The 9,710-nt window shown below is 39.0% G+C and overlaps 1 long non-coding RNA gene across 1 annotated transcript; it reads right to left on the bottom strand.

Moving 5' to 3' along the window:
- Window positions 1-2,039: 2,039 nt before the first annotated feature.
- Window positions 2,040-9,485, bottom strand: LOC144354878 (uncharacterized). The gene is made up of 2 exons (XR_013421091.2): window positions 9,370-9,485; window positions 2,040-2,243 (listed from the first exon to the last, which is right to left on the bottom strand). It is a non-coding gene; the product is annotated as an uncharacterized LOC144354878 (long non-coding RNA).
- Between the last annotated feature and the right edge of the window lie 225 nt (window positions 9,486-9,710).

Raw genomic sequence — 9,710 nt, 5'->3', positions numbered from 1 at the left:
CAGGGAAGTCTTTCTGTTACTGTTGCCATTTTGGTATTTGAACCATCACACCTGTACTATACCAATTACGGTAATATTACGTTGCGTGTGACAATAAGGGTAACATACTTCTGACTACCACTGTATTTAGCTGATGTAGATGGTTTGCTAGTGCTGCATACACTCTCTGTAGCTGAAACAGTTTCCACTCCTGACATAGCAGTAAGAGTGCTACTTCCCCTTCTGTTGCAAACATGGAAAAAGATGAATTTGAATGTTACAAGTATGTGTGAAAAATTTTGACAATCAAGCTACTGAAAAATATGCATACTGGCTACTGAAAAATATGCATACTGAATCTCACACTTTAGAATAAATCAGAAATATGCTAGTAAATTTTTGCTAATGTGCCATGTGATACAATATATGACTGACACTAGAATTGGTAATTTGCTTCACTTTAAGAATAATTTTTAATAAGAAATTCATTAACCAGCAATTAGAACATGACATGCCTTTGAAACTCAAATTGTATACACAGTATCTTTGTAAATGGCTCAAATATGCATTTCAGAGGTCAGAGAACCTTCCATCTACTCGATACACAAAACATAATAACAAAAAACATTACCCTCCATCAGATTCTGTTGATATATCCGACAAGCTTGGTCCGTCTAGTATTTTGTGTTCACCAGTTACAGGGGTAGATGTAACTACTTGTACTTTAGCTACTCCAGCCTCAGGTTGCTTGGTATACATATAGTACCTAAGTGTAAGTCACCAATATTATTTTAAAAATAATCTACCGGTAATGCTGCTGCAAGCCAACCCATGTCAAAGCATATAAAGCATCTACCTGTGATGGAAGACAATATAGAATAATAATCCAATCAACAATCAGTTACATTACAATATAAAAAACAGAAGAATATTATCATCTTAAACACCGAAATTAACACAGATACGTCGGCAGTCACTGTCCAGCCGCATACTTCGATGACTGCCAACTTGCTGACAACTGACTGTTGACACTGAATTGTCGACAGTAACGATGAACAAATTATTAAAATGAATGTGAAATATTAATGATGGAATACGACGTGATAAAAAAAAAATTCATAATGGACAAAACAAAACAAACGTATATCAGTCAACTTACCGATCGATTTCGCCACTGCCACATTGGTTTGGAAATTCATTTCCGACTTAATCGTGTTCCACCGCCCTATCTCGCCGAAAATATTTATTTTCCCGGCATTTCTTTTCTCGGTGATGCGTTTTTTGGCTGAGTCAGTAACGAAAGGTCGTCCTTTCCTTTTCAGTGGCGCAGACATGCTTGCTTCTAGTGTGGTACTACCGGGGGTAATCACAGCGAGAGACTGTGTACTAAGCCCTAACGCATGCGCATTATCAACCTATGACGTTGCAATTCCTGTATTTACATTGGTTTTGCCTGTACGTACAATAACAAACCGTAGACGCGTGTTTTGTTGTTTCACTGAACGAATATTATTTAGTGCGTTACAAGAGTTACGCTTTTAGATTCTGATAAATCACATTACAATCTCTTCTACAGGATGTAGTATCAAACGACTGTGAACAAAAATGTCAATTCTCGTCCATATTGCATCTTTAATTTCAGACATTTTTATAAATTTCACAACTCTGGGAGAGGAGAAACAACAAACAACAAGAAATAACAAAAAAAACCTGCATGCAAGTCTGAAATAACACAACTTTCTGGTGCACTATGCATTGGTATATACTGCCGGTATATACCAGTCACATGACATTATGTAATCATTTCAAAACTCTGGAACCAGAAACAATATTTTTTGTTGGGAACTTGGGAAATGTTATAATACAAAATACTGTAAAAACACAGCTCAACAAGTCAGCCAACTTTGAAATCTTGTCATAAGTACATAATTAAGTAATTAATAGACCTCATTCTTAAGTAATGTGAAGAAATTCTGATAATATTTGTTTACAGCCATGGTTTATGTTTTGTATAGCAATGCATGCAATCAGGTATAACTGTACCTTGATTTTTTCAACCATTTCGGCTTTATTCAGGTAACTATGACAACAGCTAAGGAACTAACCAATCAAATCTTGCCTGGTAGTTGCTTTGTTCCCTTTTGATGATACCAGTGTCTCCCATGTCTCTGTTGTTGGTAGTTTCATCCACTATGTCGGCTTTAGTGGCATCCCACTCTCTAGTCTTTCCACTTTTACTAAAACTTTATTCACTATCTGGATACCTAGATCAGAAATGTTAATAGTTGAAATGTACTTATTAAGATTATATTGTTTATTATTATAAAACTGTCACCGAAACAGTTACAGTGTGCTCTAACTTTGGGTATTGCACAGGCTATTTTCATCCTACCATATTAGGGAACATAAATTCTAAATATGGAATGATTACGCTCGTAAGTGCCCTCTAATAAACAAACATGGCAGCCCCAGGGTTTGACCGGACCCCAAACAAAGAAGTTTGCTAAATCTGTATAAGCGTTTTAGATTTTGGCATTTCCTATGATGTAATCTTAGGAGGAAAAGATGTATAAGAATAAGGTTATTACAAGGATACTGCAAAGTATGACAGTACATGGTCACAGTATTATCCTAACTTATCTAATATATTTCCTAACTTCTAAGGTGTTACCTAACTCATCAAAGGTGTTACCTAACTCATCAAAGGTGCTGTGTAACTCATTCAAGGTGCTGTGTAACTCATTCAAGGTGCTGTGTAACTCATTCAAGGTGTTGCCTAACTCATTCAAGGTGTTGCCTAACTCATCCAATGTGTTGCCTAACTCATTCAAGGTGTTGCCTAACTCATTCAAGGTGTTGCCTAACTCATTCAAGGTGTTGCCTAACTCATCCAAGGTGTTGCCTAACTCATCCAAGGTGTTGCCTAACTCATCCAAGGTGTTGCCTAACTCATCCAAGGTGTTACCTAACTCATTCAAGGTGTTGCCTAAGTCATTCAAGGTGTTGCCTAACTCATCCAAGGTGTTGCCTAACTCATCCAAGGTGTTGCCTAACTCATCCAAGGTGTTGCCTAACTCATCCAAGGTGTTGCCTAACTCATTCAAGGTGTTGCCTAACTCATTCAAGGTGTTACCTAACTCATCAAGTGTGCTGCCTAACTCATCCAAGGTGTTGCCTAACTCATTCAAGGTGTTGCCTAACTCATCCAAAAAGATACCTAACTCATCCAAGGTGCTGCCTAACTCATCCAAGGTGTTGCCTAACTCATTCAAGGTGTTGCCTAACTCATTCAAGGTGTTGTCTAACTCATTCAAGGTGTTGCCTAACTCATTCAAGGTGTTGCCTAACTCATTCAAGGTGTTACCTAACTCATTCAAGGTGTTACCTAACTCATCAAATGTGCTGCCTAACTCATGCAAGGTGTTGCCTAACTCATTCAAGGTGTTGCCTAACTCATCCAAGGAGATACCTAACTCATCCAAGGTGTTGCCTAACTCATCCAAGGTGTTGCCTAACTCATCCAAGGTGTTGTCTAACTCATCCAAGGTGTTGCCTAACTCATTCAAGGTGTTGCCTAACTCATTCAAGGTGCTGCCTAACTCATTCAAGGTGTTACCAAGCTCGTCTAAGGTGCTGCCTAACTCATTCAAGGTGTTGCCTAACTCATTCAAGGTGTTACCTAACTCATCAAATGTGCTGCCTAACTCATCAAATGTGCTGCCTAACTCATTCAAGGTGTTGCCTAACTCATCCAAGGAGATACCTAACTCATACAAGGTGTTGCCTAACTCATACAAGGTGTTGCCTAACTCATCCAAGGTGTTGTCTAACTCGTCCAAGGTGTTGTCTAACTCATCCAAGGTGTTGTCTAACTCATCCAGGGTGTTGCCTAACTTATCCAAGATGTTGCCTTACTCATCCAAGGCATTGTTAACTCATCCAAGGTAGTTGCCTAACTCATGCAAGGTGTTGCCTAACTCATTCAAGGTGTTGCCTAACTCATTCAAGGTGTTGCCTAACTCATCCAAGGTGTTGCCTAACTCATTCAAGGTGCTGTGTAACTCATTCAAGGTGTTGCCTAACTCATTCAAGGTGTTGCCTAACTCATCCAATGTGTTGCCTAACTCATTCAAGGTGTTGCCTAACTCATTCAAGGTGTTGCCTAACTCATCCAAGGTGTTGCCTAACTCATCCAAGGTGTTGCCTAACTCATTCAAGGTGTTGCCTAACTCATCCAAGGTGTTACCTAACTCATTCAAGGTGTTGCCTAAGTCATTCAACGTGTTGCCTAACTCATCCAAGGTGTTGCCTAACTCATCCAAGGTGTTGCCTAACTCATCCAAGGTGTTGCCTAACTCATTCAAGGTGTTGCCTAACTCATTCAAGGTGTTGCCTATCTCATTCAAGGTGTTGCCTAACTCATTCAAGGTGTTACCTAACTCATCAAATGTGCTGCCTAACTCATCCAAGGTGTTGCCTAACTCATTCAAGGTGTTGCCTAACTCATCCAAAAAGATACCTAACTCATCCAAGGTGCTGCCTAACTCATCCAAGGTGCTGCCTAACTCATCCAAGGTGTTGCCTAACTCATCCAAGGTGTTGCCTAACTCATTCAAGGTGTTGCCTAACTCATTCAAGGTGTTGCCTAACTCATTCAAGGTGTTACCTAACTCATTCAAGGTGTTACCTAACTCATCAAATGTGCTGCCTAACTCATGCAAGGTGTTGCCTAACTCATTCAAGGTGTTGCCTAACTCATCCAAGGAGATACCTAACTCATCCAAGGTGTTGCCTAACTCATCCAAGGTGTTGCCTAACTCATCCAAGGTGTTGTCTAACTCATCCAAGGTGTTGCCTAACTCATTCAAGGTGTTGCCTAACTCATTCAAGGTGCTGCCTAACTCATCCAAGGTGTTACCAAGCTCGTCTAAGGTGCTGCCTAACTCATTCAAGGTGTTGCCTAACTCATTCAAGGTGTTACCTAACTCATCAAATGTGCTGCCTAACTCATCCAAGGTGTTGCCTAACTCATTCAAGGTGTTGCCTAACTCATCCAAGGAGATACCTAACTCATACAAGGTGTTGCCTAACTCATCCAAGGTGTTGTCTAACTCATCCAAGGTGTTGTCTAACTCATCAAATGTGCTGCCTAACTCATGCAAGGTGTTGCCTAACTCATTCAAGGTGTTGCCTAACTCATCCAAGGAGATACCTAACTCATCCAAGGTGTTGCCTAACTCATCCAAGGTGTTGCCTAACTCATCCAAGGTGTTGTCTAACTCATCCAAGGTGTTGCCTAACTCATTCAAGGTGTTGCCTAACTCATTCAAGGTGCTGCCTAACTCATCCAAGGTGTTACCAAGCTCGTCTAAGGTGCTGCCTAACTCATTCAAGGTGTTGCCTAACTCATTCAAGGTGTTACCTAACTCATCAAATGTGCTGCCTAACTCATCCAAGGTGTTGCCTAACTCATTCAAGGTGTTGCCTAACTCATCCAAGGAGATACCTAACTCATACAAGGTGTTGCCTAACTCATCCAAGGTGTTGTCTAACTCATCCAAGGTGTTGTCTAACTCATCCAGGGTGTTGCCTAACTTATCCAAGATGTTGCCTAACTTATCCAAGATGTTGCCTTACTCATCCAAGGTAGTTGCCTAACTCATGCAAGGTGTTACCTAACTCATTCAAAGTGTTGCCTAACTCATCCAAGGTGTTGCCTAACTCATCTAAGGTGTTACCTAACTCATTCAAGGTGTTGCCTAACTCATCGAAGGTAGTTGCCTAACTCATTCAAAGTGTTGCCTAACTCATCCAAGGTGTTGCCTAACTCATCTAAGGTGTTACCTAACTCACTCAAGGTGTTGCCTAACTCATCGAAGGTAGTTGCCTAACTCATTCAAAGTGTTGCCTAACTCATCCAAGGTGTTGCCTAACTCATTCAAGGTGTTACCTAACTCATCAAATGTGCTGCCTAACTCATCCAAGGTGTTGCCTAACTCATTCAAGGTGTTGCCTAACTCATCCAAAAAGATACCTAACTCATCCAAGGTGCTGCCTAACTCATCCAAGGTGCTGCCTAACTCATCCAAGGTGTTGCCTAACTCATCCAAGGTGTTGCCTAACTCATTCAAGGTGTTGCCTAACTCATTCAAGGTGTTGCCTAACTCATTCAAGGTGTTACCTAACTCATTCAAGGTGTTACCTAACTCATCAAATGTGCTGCCTAACTCATGCAAGGTGTTGCCTAACTCATTCAAGGTGTTGCCTAACTCATCCAAGGAGATACCTAACTCATCCAAGGTGTTGCCTAACTCATCCAAGGTGTTGCCTAACTCATCCAAGGTGTTGTCTAACTCATCCAAGGTGTTGCCTAACTCATTCAAGGTGTTGCCTAACTCATTCAAGGTGCTGCCTAACTCATCCAAGGTGTTACCAAGCTCGTCTAAGGTGCTGCCTAACTCATTCAAGGTGTTGCCTAACTCATTCAAGGTGTTACCTAACTCATCAAATGTGCTGCCTAACTCATCCAAGGTGTTGCCTAACTCATTCAAGGTGTTGCCTAACTCATCCAAGGAGATACCTAACTCATACAAGGTGTTGCCTAACTCATCCAAGGTGTTGTCTAACTCATCCAAGGTGTTGTCTAACTCATCAAATGTGCTGCCTAACTCATGCAAGGTGTTGCCTAACTCATTCAAGGTGTTGCCTAACTCATCCAAGGAGATACCTAACTCATCCAAGGTGTTGCCTAACTCATCCAAGGTGTTGCCTAACTCATCCAAGGTGTTGTCTAACTCATCCAAGGTGTTGCCTAACTCATTCAAGGTGTTGCCTAACTCATTCAAGGTGCTGCCTAACTCATCCAAGGTGTTACCAAGCTCGTCTAAGGTGCTGCCTAACTCATTCAAGGTGTTGCCTAACTCATTCAAGGTGTTACCTAACTCATCAAATGTGCTGCCTAACTCATCCAAGGTGTTGCCTAACTCATTCAAGGTGTTGCCTAACTCATCCAAGGAGATACCTAACTCATACAAGGTGTTGCCTAACTCATCCAAGGTGTTGTCTAACTCATCCAAGGTGTTGTCTAACTCATCCAGGGTGTTGCCTAACTTATCCAAGATGTTGCCTAACTTATCCAAGATGTTGCCTTACTCATCCAAGGTAGTTGCCTAACTCATGCAAGGTGTTACCTAACTCATTCAAAGTGTTGCCTAACTCATCCAAGGTGTTGCCTAACTCATCTAAGGTGTTACCTAACTCATTCAAGGTGTTGCCTAACTCATCGAAGGTAGTTGCCTAACTCATTCAAAGTGTTGCCTAACTCATCCAAGGTGTTGCCTAACTCATCTAAGGTGTTACCTAACTCACTCAAGGTGTTGCCTAACTCATCGAAGGTAGTTGCCTAACTCATTCAAAGTGTTGCCTAACTCATCCAAGGTGTTACCTAACTCATCCAAGGTGTTGCCTAACTCATTCAAAGTGTTGCCTGTGCTTTAGAAGGAAATATAGTATTGATATACTTTTTTTTCATTAAAACTGAAATCATCAAACATGAATTATTAATCTTGGAAATAACTTATAACAATTTAGATATGTGACAGTACTCAAAGCTAATCTAGCTTCACACCAGGTTAAAGCCATCTAAATGTTAAGTTATGATTAGACTTTACTGTACATCTCACAGTAGTAAATACTACATAAAATAAATTTAAATTATTGATGACAAGAATACATGTTTCTAATTAAAATCAAAGCCAGTTAAGAGTGAAGTTATGGTCACACCTTAACTTACCTTTACCATGGTAACCTCTTATCGTGGTTAGCATTTGTAGTAGGTCAAACCAGACAAGGGAAAATCAGAATTAACGTTGCCAAGGAAACTAATAACAATCTGTGAGACACCCCTTTTTGTTTTAACAAGAGTTAAAATCTGTTTTAAATTCAGCTTTGTATCAGTACACTTCACTTTAGAAGACGCACCAATATTTTTTATCTCAAATATATTCTTTTCTTTTTTTTCACTTCTATCAATGTTCGCTGCAATGAGAAACCAAGACTGCAGTGTGTTGTTAAGGCTGTAGATGACATACTTGGGCTTGGCAGAATTTTTTTCCTTTCAAACCATGTTACCATGGAAACCCGTCTTCTCTTTATAGATGTTGTAGAGAGAAGTTTTAATTTACACTCAGTTTTTAAGCTGTGTGTGGGGTCCAGTCAAACCTTGGGGCAAACCATGTTTGTTTTGATTATTACAGAACGCTTACGCATATAATTGTTCTATATTTAGATTTTGCACTTCTTAATATGGTAGAATAAAAATACCAAGTGCAATACCGCAAAATTATGGTGCTACGGTGACAGAAGTATAGTAATTATAAAATATTATGAAAACATTCCAATTATAACATATTTCTGGCTCATTATTTTTAAGTTTATAATTTTTAAAGCGAAAAAAATCTTTTCATATAAGAAAAAATATTGTAAAAGTCTCCTGATTGGGAGATATAATTTGTTAAAATCTTACATTTTTGTTAATATCTTAGATTTCTAGACTACATTTAATAAACATGTCTTGCTGAACATAGTGTCTGTACAAATATAATTATTTCATTGCATAGCAAGATGATTTAATTAGATTGGAAACAGTTGTAATCATCACAATTAGATTGTCATTTCCGGTTTGATAATCTGTCTACAGTTTAAAAACTAAAAAAAAATCAAATCATTTTTAGCAAAGAACTTTTCCCCCCAAAAAAGATTCCAACGTGAAGATTTGTCTCCTGATTATGTACCTATTACAGTGATTTATTTTGAAAGAATAATCCCCAAAAATTGTTTCAGACGTGATAAAATTAAGTTAACATATCGAGACAATAATATCTTCAAAGTAGTAGGCATTTTCTTTATTTTCCTGTCTATGAAAACAACCAAAGGCGATTTTTTAAGAATTATTGCAACACATTCTAAAAATTAACGTAGCGTTTGCTGACTGGGTTGTTCTAAATTCGTACAGACCTCAATAACTTACAAATTGAGTAATTTTCTCCTGATCGATACTTACATTTGTTCCTACATTTGGTGAATTCTCCTGAATTTGAGGAAAAGTTGCATGCTGACTGTACAACTGTAATGGTTGTAGTGAATAACAAGATGATGTAATTAAATTGGAATCATCTGTAATCGAGACAATCTAAACGACAACTTCGGCTTGGTAATCTACGTACGTTTTATCATTTATAAACTAAATCGAAAGTAAATGGTAAGTAAGTTTTCAATCCACGGTTGCGATGAAAACACTGTCGGTGTCAATTACAGTGCCGGGCGACGAACGCGTTATCCCCTATCGAACCTAAAGTACATTAAAACAGACAAATATAGTTCAATACTTACCGTTACAGGTTTATCAAACAAGGGGATGAGGTAGCACTCCGTAATTCACTTTGCAATCCGTAGAAATAACCGCACGTTGCAATGGTTTGCATCACATATAAACACAGATGACCCATGACCCGTGTAGCCTCGTCCCAGTACCTATATATATTTTTGGCAAGACACTGAGGTACTCACGCCTATTCACTTATTAAGATAATAGTGAAGTAACTAATACTTCTAATAATAACTTCATAAATAATTAATTAATTACAATGATTATGTATCGGCTATAACTGAATTCAACTCGATCGCGTGGTACATTTGTTGGCCACGAGGAGAAGACTCCATCAACGGGTGTA

Source organism: Saccoglossus kowalevskii, chromosome 20 (genome assembly GCF_978046115.1).
Source record: "Saccoglossus kowalevskii chromosome 20, keSacKowa6.1, whole genome shotgun sequence".
Classification (NCBI taxonomy): domain Eukaryota; kingdom Metazoa; phylum Hemichordata; class Enteropneusta; family Harrimaniidae; genus Saccoglossus; species Saccoglossus kowalevskii.
This window is presented reverse-complemented; position numbering and strand designations above follow the sequence as displayed.